Source organism: Schistocerca serialis, chromosome 6, assembly GCF_023864345.2.
Source record: "Schistocerca serialis cubense isolate TAMUIC-IGC-003099 chromosome 6, iqSchSeri2.2, whole genome shotgun sequence".
In the NCBI taxonomy this organism is placed as follows: domain Eukaryota; kingdom Metazoa; phylum Arthropoda; class Insecta; order Orthoptera; family Acrididae; genus Schistocerca; species Schistocerca serialis.
Window position 1 is genome coordinate 767,907,888 of NC_064643.1, and position 17,806 is coordinate 767,925,693.

Sequence of the window (17,806 nt, forward strand, 5' to 3'; positions counted from 1 at the left end):
AGAAAATCCTGTCGTTTCCATCAAAACGTTACTCGATTTAGAAGTAAATGTCTTAGAACACATAGTACTCGTATTTCATAGCGACGCAATTTCCGTGTGAATTCGTCAATGTTTGGGAGTGAGGGATGCAGTAAAGAAGGATTAGTGGATCGGAAATGTGATTGTCGTACCCCAAAAGAAAATCCTGTCGTTTCCATAGAAACGTCACTCAATTTAGAAGGAAATGTCTTAGAACACATAGTACTCGTATTTCATAGCGACGCAATTTCCGTGTGAATTCGTCAATGTTTGGGAGTGAGGGATGCAGTAAAGAAGGATTAGTGGATCGCGAAATGAGATTGTCGTGTCCCAAAAGAAAATCCTGTCGTTTCCATAGAAACGTTACTCGATTTAGAAGGAAATGTCGTAGAACACATAGGACTCGTATTTCATAGCGACGCAATTTCCGTGTGAATTCGTCAATGTGTGGGAGTGAGGGATGCAGTAAAGAAGGATTAGTGGATCGGAAATGTGATTGTCGTGTCCCAAAAGAAAATCCTGTCGTTTCCATAGAAACGTTACTCGATTTAGAAGGAAATGTCTTAGAACACAAAGTACTCGTATTTCATAGCGAAGCAATTTCCGTGTGAATTCGTCAATGTTTGGGAGTGACGGATGCAGTAAAGAAGGATTAGTGGATCGGAAATGAGATTGTCGTATCCCAAAAGAAAATCCTGTTGTTTCCATAGATACGTTACTCGATTTAGAAGGAAATGTCTTAGAACACATAGTACTCGTATTTCATAGCGACGCAATTTCCGTGTGAATTCGTCAATGTGTGGGAGTGAGGGATGCGGTAAAGAAGCATTAGTGGATCGGAAATGTGATTGCCGTATCCCAAAAGAAAATCCTGTCGTTTCCATAGAAACGTTACTCGATTTAGAAGGAAATGTCTTAGAACACATAGTACTCGTATTTCATAGCGACGCAATTTCCGTGTGAATTCTTCAATGTGTGGAAGTGAGGGATGCAGTAAAGAAGGATTAGTGGTTCGGTAATGAGATTGTCGTATCCCAAAAGAAAATCCTGTCGTTTCCATAGAAGCGTTACTCGATTTAGAAGGAAATGTCTTAGAACACATAATTCGCGTATTTCGTAGCGACGGAATTTCCGTGTGAATTCGTCAATGTGTGGGAGTGAGGGATGCAGTAACGAAGGATTAATGGATCGGAAATGTGATTGTCGTATCACAAAAGAAAATCCTGTCGTGTCCATAGAAACGTTACTCGATTTAGAAGGAAATGTCTTAGAACACATAATACTCGTATTTCATAGCGACGCAATTTCCGTGTGAATTCGTCAATGTTTGTTAGTGAGGGATGCAGTAAAGAAGGATTAGTGGATCGGAAATGAGATTGTCGTATCCAAAAAGAAAATCCTGTCGTTTCCATAGAAACTTTACTCGATTTAGAAGGAGATGTCTTAGAACACAAAGTACTTGTATTTCATAGCGAAGCAATTTCCGTGTGAATTCGTCAATGTTTGGGAGTGAGGGATGCAGTAAAGAAGGATTAGTGGATCGGAAATGTGATTGTCGTATCCCAAAAGAAAATCCTGTCGTTTCCATAGAAACGTTACTCGATTTAGAAGGAAATGTCTTAGAACACATAGTACTCGTATTTCATAGCGACGCAATTTCAGTGTGAATTCGTCAATGTGTGGGAGTGAGGGATGCAGTAAAGAAGCATTAGTGGATCGGAAATGTGATTGTCGTATCCCAAAAGAAAATCCTGTCGTTTCCATTGAAACGTTACTCGATTTAGAAGGAAATGTCTTAGAACACAAAGTACTCGTATTTCATAGTGAAGCAATTTCCGTGTGAATTCGTCAATGTTTGGGAGTGGGGGATGCAGTAAAGAAGGATTAGTGGATCGGAAATGCGATTGTCGTATCCCAAAAGAAAAGCCTGTCCTTTCCATAGAAACGTTACTCGATTTAGAAGGAAATGTCTTAGAACACATAGTACTCGTATTTCATAGCGACGCAATTTCCGTGTGAATTCGTCAATGTTTGGGAGTGAGGGATGCAGTAAAGAAGGATTAGTGGATCGGAAATGAGATTGTCGTATCCCAAAAGAAAATCCTGTCCTTTCCATAGAAACGTTACTCGATTTAGAAGGAAATGTCTTAGAACACATAGTACTCGAATTTCATACCGACGCAATTTCCGTGTGAAGTCGTCAATGTGTGGGAGTGAGGGATGCAGTAAAGAAGGATTAGTGGATCGGAAATGTGATTGTCGTATCCCAAAAGAAAATCCTGTCGTTTCAATAGAAACGTTACTCGATTTAGAAGGAAATGTCTTAGAACACATAGTACTCGTATTTCATAGCGACGCAATAACCGAGTGAATTCGTCAATGTGTGGGAGTGAGGGATGCAGTAAAGAAGGATTAGTGGATCGGAAATGAGATTGTCGTATCCCAAAAGAAAATCCTGTCGTTTCCATAGAAACGTTACTCGATGTAGAAGGAAATGTCTTAGAACACATAGTACTCGTATTTCATACCGACACAATTTCCGTGTGAATTCGTCAATGTGTGGGAGTGAGGGATGCAGTAAGGAAGGATTAGTGGATCGGAAATGTGATTGTCGTATCCCAAAAGAAAATCTTGTCGTTTCCATAGAAACGTTACTCGATTTAGAAGGAAATGTCTTAGAACACATAGTACTCGTATTTCATAGCGACGAAATTTTCGTGTGAATTCGTCAATGTTTGGGAGTGAGGGATACAGTAAAGAAGGATTAGTGGATCGGAAATGAGATTGTCGTATCCCAAAAGAAAATCCTGTCATTTCCATAGAAACGTTACTCTATTTAGAAGGAAATGTCTTACAACACATAGTACTCGTATTTCATAGCGACGCAATTTCCGTGTGAATTCGTCAATGTGTGGGAGTGGGGGATGCAGTAAAGAAGGATTAGTGGATCGGAAATGCGATTGTCGTATCCCAAAAGAAAATCCTGTCCTTTCCATAGAAACGTTACTCGATTTAGAAGGAAATGTCTTAGAACACATAGTACTCGAATTTCATAGCGACGCAATTTCCGTGTGAATTCTTCAATGTGTGGGAGTGAGGGATGCAGTAAAGAAGGATTAGTGGTTCGGTAATGAGATTGTCGTATCCCAAAAGAAAATCCTGTCGTTTCCATAGAAGCGTTACTCGATTTAGAAGGAAATGTCTTAGAACACATAATTCGCGTATTTCGTAGCGACGGTATTTCCGTGTGAATTCGTCAATGTGTGGGAGTGAGGGATGCAGTAACGAAGGATTAGTGGATCGGAAATGTGATTGTCGTATCACAAAAGAAAATCCTGTCGTGTCCATAGAAACGTTACTCGATTTAGAAGGAAATGTCTTAGAACACATAATACTCGTATTTCATAGCGACGCAATTTCCGTGTGAATTCGTCAATGTTTGGGAGTGAGGGATTCAGTAAAGAAGGATTAGTGGATCGGAAATGAGATTGTCGTATCCCAGAAGAAAATCCTGTCGTTTCCATAGAAACGTAACTCGATTTAGAAGGAAATGTCTTAGAACACAAAGTACTCGTATTTCATAGCTAAGCAATTTCCGTGTGAATTCGTCAATGTTTGGGAGTGAGGGATGCAGTAAAGAAGAATTAGTGGATCGGAAATGTGATTGTCGTATCCCAAAAGAAAATCCTGTCGTTTCCATAGAAACGTTACTCGATTTAGAAGGAAATGTCTTAGAACACATAGTACTCGTATTTCATAGCGACGCAATTTCCGTGTGAATTCGTCAATGTGTGGGAGTGAGGGATGCAGTAAAGAAGCATTAGTGGATCGGAAATGTGATTGTCGTATCCCAAAAGAAAATGCTGTCGTTTCCATAGAAACGTTACTCGATTTAGAAGGAAATGTCTTAGAACACAAAGTACTCGTATTTCATACCGAAGCAATTTCCGTGTGAATTCGTCAATGTTTGGGAGTGGGGGATGCAGTAAAGAAGGATTAGTGGATCGGAAATGCGATTGTCGTATCCCAAAAGAAAATCCTGTCCTTTCCATAGAAACGTTACTCGATTTAGAAGGAAATGTCTTAGAACACATAGCACTCGTATTTCATAGCGACGCAATTCCCGTGTGAATTCGTCAATGTTTGGGAGTGAGGGATGCAGTAAAGAAGGATTAGTGGATCGGAAATGAGATTGTCGTATCCCAAAAGAAAATCCTGTCGTTTCCATAGAAACGTTACTCGATTTAGAAGGAAATGTCTTAGAACACAAAGTACTCGTATTTCATAGCGAAGCAATTTCCGTGTGAATTCGTCAATGTTTGGGAGTGACGGATGCAGTAAAGAAGGATTAGTGGATCGGAAATGTGATTGTCGTATCCCAAAAGAAAATCCTGTCGTTTCCATAGATACGATACTCGATTTAGAAGGAAAGGTCTTAGAACACATAGTACTCGTATTTCATAGCGACGCAATTTCCGTGTGAATTCGTCAATGTGTGGGAGTGAGGGATGCAGTAAAGAAGCATTAGTGGATCGGAAATGTGATTGTCGTATCCCAAAAGAAAATCCTGTCGTTTCCATAGAAACGTTACTCGATTTAGAAGGAAATGTCTTAGAACACATAGTACTCGTATTTCATAGCGACGCAATAACCGTTTGAATTCGTCAATGTGTGAGAGTGAGGGATGCAGTAAAGAAGGATTAGTGGATCGGAAATGAGATTGTCGTATCCCAAAAGAAAATCCTGTCGTTTCCATAGAAACGTTACTCGATGTAGAAGGAAATCTCTTAGAACACATAGTACTCGTATTTCATACCGACACAATTTCCGTGTGAATTCGTCAATGTGTGGGAGTGAGGGATGCAGTAAGGAAGGATTAGTGGATCGGAAATGTGATTGTCGTATCCCAAAAGAAAATCTTGTCGTTTCCATAGAAACGTTACTCGATTTAGAAGGAAATGTCTTAGAACACATAGTACTCGTATTTCATAGCGACGCAATTTTCGTGTGAATTCGTCAATGTTTGGGAGTGAGGGATGCATTAAAGAAGGATTAGTGGATCGGAAATGAGATTGTCGTATCCCAAAAGAAAATCCTGTCGTTTCCATAGAAACGTTACTCTATTTAGAAGGAAATGTCTTACAACACATAGTACTCGTATTTCATAGCGACGCAATTTCCGTGTGAATTCGTCAATGTGTGGGAGTGGGGGATGCAGTAAAGAAGGATTAGTGGATCGGAAATGTGATTGTCGTATCCCAAAAGAAAATGCTGTCGTTTCCATAGAAACGTTACTCGATTTAGAAGGAAATGTCTTAGAACACATAGTACTCGTATTTCATAGCGACGCAATTTTCGTGTGAATTCGTCAATGTTTGGGAGTGAGGGATGCATTAAAGAAGGATTAGTGGATCGGAAATGAGATTGTCGTATCCCAAAAGAAAATCCTGTCGTTTCCATAGAAACGTTACTCTATTTAGAAGGAAATGTCTTACAACACATAGTACTCGTATTTCATAGCGACGCAATTTCCGTGTGAATTCGTCAATGTGTGGGAGTGGGGGATGCAGTAAAGAAGGATTAGTGGATCGGAAATGCGATTGTCGTATCCCAAAAGAAAATCCTGTCCTTTCCATAGAAACGTTACTCGATTTAGAAGGAAATGTCTTAGAACACATAGTACTCGTATTTCATAGCGACGCAATTTCCGTGTGAATTCTTCAATGTGTGGAAGTGAGGGATGCAGTAAAGAAGGATTAGTGGTTCGGTAATGAGATTGTCGTATCCCAAAAGAAAATCCTGTCGTTTCCATAGAAGCGTTACTCGATTTAGAAGGAAATGTCTTAGAACACATAATTCGCGTATTTCGTAGCGACGGAATTTCCGTGTGAATTCGTCAATGTGTGGGAGTGAGGGATGCAGTAACGAAGGATTAATGGATCGGAAATGTGATTGTCGTATCACAAAAGAAAATCCTGTCGTGTCCATAGAAACGTTACTCGATTTAGAAGGAAATGTCTTAGAACACATAATACTCGTATTTCATAGCGACGCAATTTCCGTGTGAATTCGTCAATGTTTGGGAGTGAGGGATGCAGTAAAGAAGGATTAGTGGATCGGAAATGAGATTGTCGTATCCAAAAAGAAAATCCTGTCGTTTCCATAGAAACTTTACTCGATTTAGAAGGAAATGTCTTAGAACACAAAGTACTTGTATTTCATAGCGAAGCAATTTCTGTGTGAATTCGTCAATGTTTGGGAGTGAGGGATGCAGTAAAGAAGGATTAGTGGATCGGAAATGTGATTGTCGTATCCCAAAAGAAAATCCTGTCGTTTCCATAGAAACGTTACTCGATTTAGAAGGAAATGTCTTAGAACACATAGTACTCGTATTTCATAGCGACGCAATTTCAGTGTGAATTCGTCAATGTGTGGGAGTGAGGGATGCAGTAAAGAAGCATTAGTGGATCGGAAATGTGATTGTCGTATCCCAAAAGAAAATCCTGTCGTTTCCATTGAAACGTTACTCGATTTAGAAGGAAATGTCTTAGAACACAAAGTACTCGTATTTCATAGTGAAGCAATTTCCGTGTGAATTCGTCAATGTTTGGGAGTGGGGGATGCAGTAAAGAAGGATTAGTGGATCGGAAATGCGATTGTCGTATCCCAAAAGAAAAGCCTGTCCTTTCCATAGAAACGTTACTCGATTTAGAAGGAAATGTCTTAGAACACATAGTACTCGTATTTCATAGCGACGCAATTTCCGTGTGAATTCGTCAATGTTTGGGAGTGAGGGATGCAGTAAAGAAGGATTAGTGGATCGGAAATGAGATTGTCGTATCCCAAAAGAAAATCCTGTCGTTTCCATAGAAACGTTACTCGATTTAGAAGGAAATGTCTTAGAACACAAAGTACTCGTATTTCATAGCGAAGCAATTTCCGTGTGAATTCGTCAATGTTTGGGAGTGACGGATGCAGTAAAGAAGGATTAGTGGATCGGAAATGAGATTGTCGTATCCCAAAAGAAAATCCTGTTGTTTCCATAGATACGTTACTCGATTTAGAAGGAAATGTCTTAGAACACATAGTACTCGTATTTCATAGCGACGCAATTTCCGTGTGAATTCGTCAATGTGTGGGAGTGAGGGATGCGGTAAAGAAGCATTAGTGGATCGGAAATGTGATTGTCGTATCCCAAAAGAAAATCCTGTCGTTTCCATAGAAACGTTACTCGATTTAGAAGGAAATGTCTTAGAACACATAGTACTCGTATTTCATAGCGACGCAATTTTCGTGTGAATTCGTCAATGTGTGGGAGTGAGGGATGCAGTAAAGAAGGATTAGTGGATCGGAAATGTGATTGTCGTATCCCAAAAGAAAATCCTGTCGTTTCCATAGAAACGTTACTCGTTTTACAAGGAAATGTCTTAGAACACATAGTACTCGTATTTCATAGCGACGCAATTTCCGTGTGAATTCTTCAATGTGTGGGAGTGAGGGATGCAGTAAAGAAGGATGAGTGGATCGGAAATGAGATTGTCGTATCCCAAAAGAAAATCCTGTCTTTCCATAGAAACGTTACTCGATTAAGAAGGAAATGTCTTAGAACACATAATACTCGTATTTTGTAGCGACGGAATTTCCGTGTGAATTCGTCAATGTGTGGGAGTGAGGGATGCAGTAAAGAAGGATTTGTGGATCGGAAATGTGATTGTCGTATCCCAAAAGAAAATCCTGTCGTTTCCATCAAAACGTTACTCGATTTAGAAGTAAATGTCTTAGAACACATAGTACTCGTATTTCATAGCGACGCAATTTCCGTGTGAATTCGTCAATGTTTGGGAGTGAGGGATGCAGTAAAGAAGGATTAGTGGATCGGAAATGTGATTGTCGTACCCCAAAAGAAAATCCTGTCGTTTCCATAGAAACGTCACTCAATTTAGAAGGAAATGTCTTAGAACACATAGTACTCGTATTTCATAGCGACGCAATTTCCGTGTGAATTCGTCAATGTTTGGGAGTGAGGGATGCAGTAAAGAAGGATTAGTGGATCGCGAAATGAGATTGTCGTATCCCAAAAGAAAATCCTGTCGTTTCCATAGAAACGTTACTCGATTTAGAAGGAAATGTCGTAGAACACATAGGACTCGTATTTCATAGCGACGCAATTTCCGTGTGAATTCGTCAATGTGTGGGAGTGAGGGATGCAGTAAAGAAGGATTAGTGGATCGGAAATGTGATTGTCGTGTCCCAAAAGAAAATCCTGTCGTTTCCATAGAAACGTTACTCGATTTAGAAGGAAATGTCTTAGAACACAAAGTACTCGTATTTCATAGCGAAGCAATTTCCGTGTGAATTCGTCAATGTTTGGGAGTGACGGATGCAGTAAAGAAGGATTAGTGGATCGGAAATGAGATTGTCGTATCCCAAAAGAAAATCCTGTTGTTTCCATAGATACGTTACTCGATTTAGAAGGAAATGTCTTAGAACACATAGTACTCGTATTTCATAGCGACGCAATTTCCGTGTGAATTCGTCAATGTGTGGGAGTGAGGGATGCGGTAAAGAAGCATTAGTGGATCGGAAATGTGATTGCCGTATCCCAAAAGAAAATCCTGTCGTTTCCATAGAAACGTTACTCGATTTAGAAGGAAATGTCTTAGAACACATAGTACTCGTATTTCATAGCGACGCAATTTCCGTGTGAATTCTTCAATGTGTGGAAGTGAGGGATGCAGTAAAGAAGGATTAGTGGTTCGGTAATGAGATTGTCGTATCCCAAAAGAAAATCCTGTCGTTTCCATAGAAGCGTTACTCGATTTAGAAGGAAATGTCTTAGAACACATAATTCGCGTATTTCGTAGCGACGGAATTTCCGTGTGAATTCGTCAATGTGTGGGAGTGAGGGATGCAGTAACGAAGGATTAATGGATCGGAAATGTGATTGTCGTATCACAAAAGAAAATCCTGTCGTGTCCATAGAAACGTTACTCGATTTAGAAGGAAATGTCTTAGAACACATAATACTCGTATTTCATAGCGACGCAATTTCCGTGTGAATTCGTCAATGTTTGTTAGTGAGGGATGCAGTAAAGAAGGATTAGTGGATCGGAAATGAGATTGTCGTATCCAAAAAGAAAATCCTGTCGTTTCCATAGAAACTTTACTCGATTTAGAAGGAGATGTCTTAGAACACAAAGTACTTGTATTTCATAGCGAAGCAATTTCCGTGTGAATTCGTCAATGTTTGGGAGTGAGGGATGCAGTAAAGAAGGATTAGTGGATCGGAAATGTGATTGTCGTATCCCAAAAGAAAATCCTGTCGTTTCCATAGAAACGTTACTCGATTTAGAAGGAAATGTCTTAGAACACATAGTACTCGTATTTCATAGCGACGCAATTTCAGTGTGAATTCGTCAATGTGTGGGAGTGAGGGATGCAGTAAAGAAGCATTAGTGGATCGGAAATGTGATTGTCGTATCCCAAAAGAAAATCCTGTCGTTTCCATTGAAACGTTACTCGATTTAGAAGGAAATGTCTTAGAACACAAAGTACTCGTATTTCATAGTGAAGCAATTTCCGTGTGAATTCGTCAATGTTTGGGAGTGGGGGATGCAGTAAAGAAGGATTAGTGGATCGGAAATGCGATTGTCGTATCCCAAAAGAAAAGCCTGTCCTTTCCATAGAAACGTTACTCGATTTAGAAGGAAATGTCTTAGAACACATAGTACTCGTATTTCATAGCGACGCAATTTCCGTGTGAATTCGTCAATGTTTGGGAGTGAGGGATGCAGTAAAGAAGGATTAGTGGATCGGAAATGAGATTGTCGTATCCCAAAAGAAAATCCTGTCGTTTCCATAGAAACGTTACTCGATTTAGAAGGAAATGTCTTAGAACACAAAGTACTCGTATTTCATAGCGAAGCAATTTCCGTGTGAATTCGTCAATGTTTGGGAGTGACGGATGCAGTAAAGAAGGATTAGTGGATCGGAAATGAGATTGTCATATCCCAAAAGAAAATCCTGTTGTTTCCATAGATACGTTACTCGATTTAGAAGGAAATGTCTTAGAACACATAGTACTCGTATTTCATAGCGACGCAATTTCCGTGTGAATTCGTCAATGTGTGGGAGTGAGGGATGCGGTAAAGAAGCATTAGTGGATCGGAAATGTGATTGTCGTATCCCAAAAGAAAATCCTGTCGTTTCCATAGAAACGTTACTCGATTTAGAAGGAAATGTCTTAGAACACATAGTACTCGTATTTCATAGCGACGCAATTTTCGTGTGAATTCGTCAATGTGTGGGAGTGATTGATGCAGTAAAGAAGGATTAGTGGATCGGAAATGTGATTGTCGTATCCCAAAAGAAAATCCTGTCGTTTCCATAGAAACGTTACTCGTTTTACAAGGAAATGTCTTAGAACACATAGTACTCGTATTTCATAGCGACGCAATTTCCGTGTGAATTCTTCAATGTGTGGGAGTGAGGGATGCAGTAAAGAAGGATGAGTGGATCGGAAATGAGATTGTCGTATCCCAAAAGAAAATCCTGTCTTTCCATAGAAACGTTATTCGATTTAGAAGGAAATGTCTTGGAACACATAATACTCGTATTTTGTAGCGACGGAATTTCCGTGTGAATTCGTCAATGTGTGGGAGTGAGGGATGCAGTAAAGAAGGATTTGTGGATCGGAAATGTGATTGTCGTATCCCAAAAGAAAATCCTGTCGTTTCCATCAAAACGTTACTCGATTTAGAAGTAAATGTCTTAGAACACATAGTACTCGTATATCATAGCGACGCAATTTCCGTGTGAATTCGTCAATGTTTGGGAGTGAGGGATGCAGTAAAGAAGGATTAGTGGATCGGAAATGTGATTGTCGTACCCCAAAAGAAAATCCTGTCGTTTCCATAGAAACGTCACTCAATTTAGAAGGAAATGTCTTAGAACACATAGTACTCGTATTTCATAGCGACGCAATTTCCGTGTGAATTCGTCAATGTTTGGGAGTGAGGGATGCAGTAAAGAAGGATTAGTGGATCGCGAAATGAGATTGTCGTATCCCAAAAGAAAATCCTGTCGTTTCCATAGAAACGTTACTCGATTTAGAAGGAAATGTCGTAGAACACATAGGACTCGTATTTCATAGCGACGCAATTTCCGTGTGAATTCGTCAATGTGTGGGAGTGAGGGATGCAGTAAAGAAGGATTAGTGGATCGGAAATGTGATTGTCGTATCCCAAAAGAAAATCCTGTCGTTTCCATAGAAACGTTACTCGATTTAGAAGGAAATGTCTTAGAACACAAAGTACTCGTATTTCATAGCGAAGCAATTTCCGTGTGAATTCGTCAATGTTTGGGAGTGACGGACGCAGTAAAGAAGGATTAGTGGATCGGAAATGAGATTGTCGTATCCCAAAAGAAAATCCTGTTGTTTCCATAGATACGTTACTCGATTTAGAAGGAAATGTCTTAGAACACATAGTACTCGTATTTCATAGCGACGCAATTTCCGTGTGAATTCGTCAATGTGTGGGAGTGAGGGATGCGGTAAAGAAGCATTAGTGGATCGGAAATGTGATTGCCGTATCCCAAAAGAAAATCCTGTCGTTTCCATAGAAACGTTACTCGATTTAGAAGGAAATGTCTTAGAACACATAGTACTCGTATTTCATAGCGACGCAATTTTCGTGTGAATTCGTCAATGTGTGGGAGTGAGGGATGCAGTAAAGAAGGATTAGTGGATCGGAAATGTGATTGTCGTATCCCAAAAGAAAATCCTGTCGTTTCCATAGAAACGTTACTCGTTTTACAAGGAAATGTCTTAGAACACATAGTACTCGTATTTCATAGCGACGCAATTTCCGTGTGAATTCGTCAATGTGTGGGAGTGAGGGATGCAGTAAAGAAGCATTAGTGGATCGGAAATGTGATTGTCGTATCCCAAAAGAAAATGCTGTCGTTTCCATAGAAACGTTACTCGATTTAGAAGGAAATGTCTTAGAACACAAGGTACTCGTATTTCATAGCGAAGCAATTTCCGTGTGAATTCGTCAATGTTTGGGAGTGGGGGATGCAGTAAAGAAGGATTAGTGGATCGGAAATGCGATTGTCGTATCCCAAAAGAAAATCCTGTCGTTTCCATAGATACGTTACTCGATTTAGAAGGAAATGTCTTAGAACACATAGTACTCGTATTTCATAGCGACGCAATAACCGTTTGAATTCGTCAATGTGTGGGAGTGAGGGATGCAGTAAAGAAGGATTAGTGGATCGGAAATGAGATTGTCGTATCCCAAAAGAAAATCCTGTCGTTTCCATAGAAACGTTACTCGATGTAGAAGGAAATCTCTTAGAACACATAGTACTCGTATTTCATACCGACACAATTTCCGTGTGAATTCGTCAATGTGTGGGAGTGAGGGATGCAGTAAGGAAGGATTAGTGGATCGGAAATGTGATTGTCGTATCCCAAAAGAAAATCTTGTCGTTTCCATAGAAACGTTACTCGATTTAGAAGGAAATGTCTTAGAACACATAGTACTCGTATTTCATAGCGACGCAATTTTCGTGTGAATTCGTCAATGTTTGGGAGTGAGGGATGCATTAAAGAAGGATTAGTGGATCGGAAATGAGATTGTCGTATCCCAAAAGAAAATCCTGTCGTTTCCATAGAAACGTTACTCTATTTAGAAGGAAATGTCTTACAACACATAGTACTCGTATTTCATAGCGACGCAATTTCCGTGTGAATTCGTCAATGTTTGGGAGTGACGGATGCAGTAAAGAAGGATTAGTGGATCGGAAATGAGATTGTCGTATCCCAAAAGAAAATCCTGTTGTTTCCATAGATACGTTACTCGATTTAGAAGGAAATGTCTTAGAACACAATAGTACTCGTATTTCATAGCGACGCAATTTCCGTGTGAATTCGTCAATGTGTGGGAGTGAGGGATGCGGTAAAGAAGCATTAGTGGATCGGAAATGTGATTGCCGTATCCCAAAAGAAAATCCTGTCGTTTCCATAGAAACGTTACTCGATTTAGAAGGAAATGTCTTAGAACACATAGTACTCGTATTTCATAGCGACGCAATTTTCGTGTGAATTCGTCAATGTGTGGGAGTGAGGGATGCAGTAAAGAAGGATTAGTGGATCGGAAATGTGATTGTCGTATCCCAAAAGAAAATCCTGTCGTTTCCATAGAAACGTTACTCGTTTTACAAGGAAATGTCTTAGAACACATAGTACTCGTATTTCATAGCGACGCAATTTCCGTGTGAATTCGTCAATGTGTGGGAGTGAGGGATGCAGTAAAGAAGCATTAGTGGATCGGAAATGTGATTGTCGTATCCCAAAAGAAAATGCTGTCGTTTCCATAGAAACGTTACTCGATTTAGAAGGAAATGTCTTAGAACACAAAGTACTCGTATTTCATAGCGAAGCAATTTCCGTGTGAATTCGTCAATGTTTGGGAGTGGGGGATGCAGTAAAGAAGGATTAGTGGATCGGAAATGCGATTGTCGTATCCCAAAAGAAAATCCTGTCCTTTCCATAGAAACGTTACTCGATTTAGAAGGAAATGTCTTAGAACACATAGCACTCGTATTTCATAGCGACGCAATTCCCGTGTGAATTCGTCAATGTTTGGGAGTGAGGGATGCAGTAAAGAAGGATTAGTGGATCGGAAATGAGATTGTCGTATCCCAAAAGAAAATCCTGTCGTTTCCATAGAAACGTTACTCGATTTAGAAGGAAATGTCTTAGAACACAAAGTACTCGTATTTCATAGCGAAGCAATTTCCGTGTGAATTCGTCAATGTTTGGGAGTGACGGATGCAGTAAAGAAGGATTAGTGGATCGGAAATGTGATTGTCGTATCCCAAAAGAAAATCCTGTCGTTTCCATAGATACGATACTCGATTTAGAAGGAAAGGTCTTAGAACACATAGTACTCGTATTTCATAGCGACGCAATTTCCGTGTGAATTCGTCAATGTGTGGGAGTGAGGGATGCAGTAAAGAAGCATTAGTGGATCGGAAATGTGATTGTCGTATCCCAAAAGAAAATCCTGTCGTTTCCATAGAAACGTTACTCGATTTAGAAGGAAATGTCTTAGAACACATAGTACTCGTATTTCATAGCGACGCAATAACCGTTTGAATTCGTCAATGTGTGGGAGTGAGGGATGCAGTAAAGAAGGATTAGTGGATCAGAAATGAGATTGTCGTATCCCAAAAGAAAATCCTGTCGTTTCCATAGAAACGTTACTCGATGTAGAAGGAAATCTCTTAGAACACATAGTACTCGTATTTCATACCGACACAATTTCCGTGTGAATTCGTCAATGTGTGGGAGTGAGGGATGCAGTAAGGAAGGATTAGTGGATCGGAAATGTGATTGTCGTATCCCAAAAGAAAATCTTGTCGTTTCCATAGAAACGTTACTCGATTTAGAAGGAAATGTCTTAGAACACATAGTACTCGTATTTCATAGCGACGCAATTTTCGTGTGAATTCGTCAATGTTTGGGAGTGAGGGATGCATTAAAGAAGGATTAGTGGATCGGAAATGAGATTGTCGTATCCCAAAAGAAAATCCTGTCGTTTCCATAGAAACGTTACTCTATTTAGAAGGAAATGTCTTACAACACATAGTACTCGTATTTCATAGCGACGCAATTTCCGTGTGAATTCGTCAATGTGTGGGAGTGGGGGATGCAGTAAAGAAGGATTAGTGGATCGGAAATGCGATTGTCGTATCCCAAAAGAAAATCCTGTCCTTTCCATAGAAACGTTACTCGATTTAGAAGGAAATGTCTTAGAACACATAGTACTCGTATTTCATAGCGACGCAATTTCCGTGTGAATTCTTCAATGTGTGGAAGTGAGGGATGCAGTAAAGAAGGATTAGTGGTTCGGTAATGAGATTGTCGTATCCCAAAAGAAAATCCTGTCGTTTCCATAGAAGCGTTACTCGATTTAGAAGGAAATGTCTTAGAACACATAATTCGCGTATTTCGTAGCGACGGAATTTCCGTGTGAATTCGTCAATGTGTGGGAGTGAGGGATGCAGTAACGAAGGATTAATGGATCGGAAATGTGATTGTCGTATCACAAAAGAAAATCCTGTCGTGTCCATAGAAACGTTACTCGATTTAGAAGGAAATGTCTTAGAACACATAATACTCGTATTTCATAGCGACGCAATTTCCGTGTGAATTCGTCAATGTTTGGGAGTGAGGGATGCAGTAAAGAAGGATTAGTGGATCGGAAATGAGATTGTCGTATCCCAAAAGAAAATCCTGTCGTTTCCATAGAAACTTTACTCGATTTAGAAGGAAATGTCTTAGAACACAAAGTACTTGTATTTCATAGCGAAGCAATTTCCGTGTGAATTCGTCAATGTTTGGGAGTGAGGGATGCAGTAAAGAAGGATTAGTGGATCGGAAATGTGATTGTCGTATCCCAAAAGAAAATCCTGTCGTTTCCATAGAAACGTTACTCGATTTAGAAGGAAATGTCTTAGAACACATAGTACTCGTATTTCATAGCGACGCAATTTCAGTGTGAATTCGTCAATGTGTGGGAGTGAGGGATGCAGTAAAGAAGCATTAGTGGATCGGAAATGTGATTGTCGTATCCCAAAAGAAAATCCTGTCGTTTCCATAGAAACGTTACTCGATTTAGAAGGAAATGTCTTAGAACACAAAGTACTCGTATTTCATAGTGAAGCAATTTCCGTGTAAATTCGTCAATGTTTGGGAGTGGGGGATGCAGTAAAGAAGGATTAGTGGATCGGAAATGCGATTGTCGTATCCCAAAAGAAAAGCCTGTCCTTTCCATAGAAACGTTACTCGATTTAGAAGGAAATGTCTTGGAACACATAGTACTCGTATTTCATAGCGACGCAATATCCGTGTGAATTCGTCAATGTTTGGGAGTGAGGGATGCAGTAAAGAAGGATTAGTGGATCGGAAATGAGATTGTCGTATCCCAAAAGAAAATCCTGTCGTTTCCATAGAAACGTTACTCGATTTAGAAGGAAATGTCTTAGAACACAAAGTACTCGTATTTCATAGCGAAGCAATTTCCGTGTGAATTCGTCAATGTTTGGGAGTGACGGGTGCAGTAAAGAAGGATTAGTGGATCGGAAATGAGATTGTCGTATCCCAAAAGAAAATCCTGTTGTTTCCATAGATACGTTACTCGATTTAGAAGGAAATGTCTTAGAACACATAGTACTCGTATCTCATAGCGACGCAATTTCCGTGTGAATTCGTCAATGTGTGGGAGTGAGGGATGCGGTAAAGAAGCATTAGTGGATCGGAAATGTGATTGTCGTATCCCAAAAGAAAATCCTGTCGTTTCCATAGAAACGTTACTCGATTTAGAAGGAAATGTCTTAGAACACATAGTACTCGTATTTCATAGCGACGCAATTTTCGTGTGAATTCGTCAATGTGTGGGAGTGAGGGATGCAGTAAAGAAGGATTAGTGGATCGGAAATGTGATTGTCGTATCCCAAAAGAAAATCCTGTCGTTTCCATAGAAACGTTACTCGTTTTACAAGGAAGTGTCTTAGAACACATAGTACTCGTATTTCATAGCGACGCAATTTCCGTGTGAATTCTTCAATGTGTGGGAGTGAGGGATGCAGTAAAGGAGGATGAGTGGATCGGAAATGAGATTGTCGTATCCCAAAAGAAAATCCTGTCTTTCCATAGAAACGTTACTCGATTTAGAAGGAAATGTCTTAGAACACATAATACTCGTATTTTGTAGCGACGGAATTTCCGTGTGAATTCGTCAATGTGTGGGAGTGAGGGATGCAGTAAAGAAGGATTTGTGGATCGGAAATGTGATTGTCGTATCCCAAAAGAAAATCCTGTCGTTTCCATCGAAACGTTACTCGATTTAGAAGTAAATGTCTTAGAACACATAGTACTCGTATTTCATAGCGACGCAATTTCCGTGTGAATTCGTCAATGTTTGGGAGTGAGGGATGCAGTAAAGAAGGATTAGTGGATCGGAAATGTGATTGTCGTATCCCAAAAGAAAATCCTGTCGTTTCCATAGAAACGTCACTCGATTTAGAAGGAAATGTCTTAGAACACATAGTACTCGTATTTCATAGCGACGCAATTTCCGTGTGAATTCTTCAATGTGTGGGAGTGAGGGATGCAGTAAAGAAGGATGAGTGGATCGGAAATGAGATTGTCGTATCCCAAAAGAAAATCCTGTCTTTCCATAGAAACGTTACTCGATTTAGAAGGAAATGTCTTAGAACACATAATACTCGTATTTTGTAGCGACGGAATTTCCGTGTGAATTCGTCAATGTGTGGGAGTGAGGGATGCAGTAAAGAAGGATTTGTGGATCGGAAATGTGATTGTCGTATCCCAAAAGAAAATCCTGTCGTTTCCATCGAAACGTTACTCGATTTAGAAGTAAATGTCTTAGAACACATAGTACTCGTATTTCATAGCGACGCAATTTCCGTGTGAATTCGTCAATGTTTGGGAGTGAGGGATGCAGTAAAGAAGGATTAGTGGATCGGAAATGTGATTGTCGTATCCCAAAAGAAAATCCTGTCGTTTCCATAGAAACGTCACTCGATTTAGAAGGAAATGTCTTAGAACACATAGTACTCGTATTTCATAGCGACGCAATTTCCGTGTGAATTCGTCAATGTTTGGGAGTGAGGGATGCAGTAAAGAAGGATTAGTGGATCGCGAAATGAGATTGTCGTATCCCAAAAGAAAATCCTGTCGTTTCCATAGAAACGT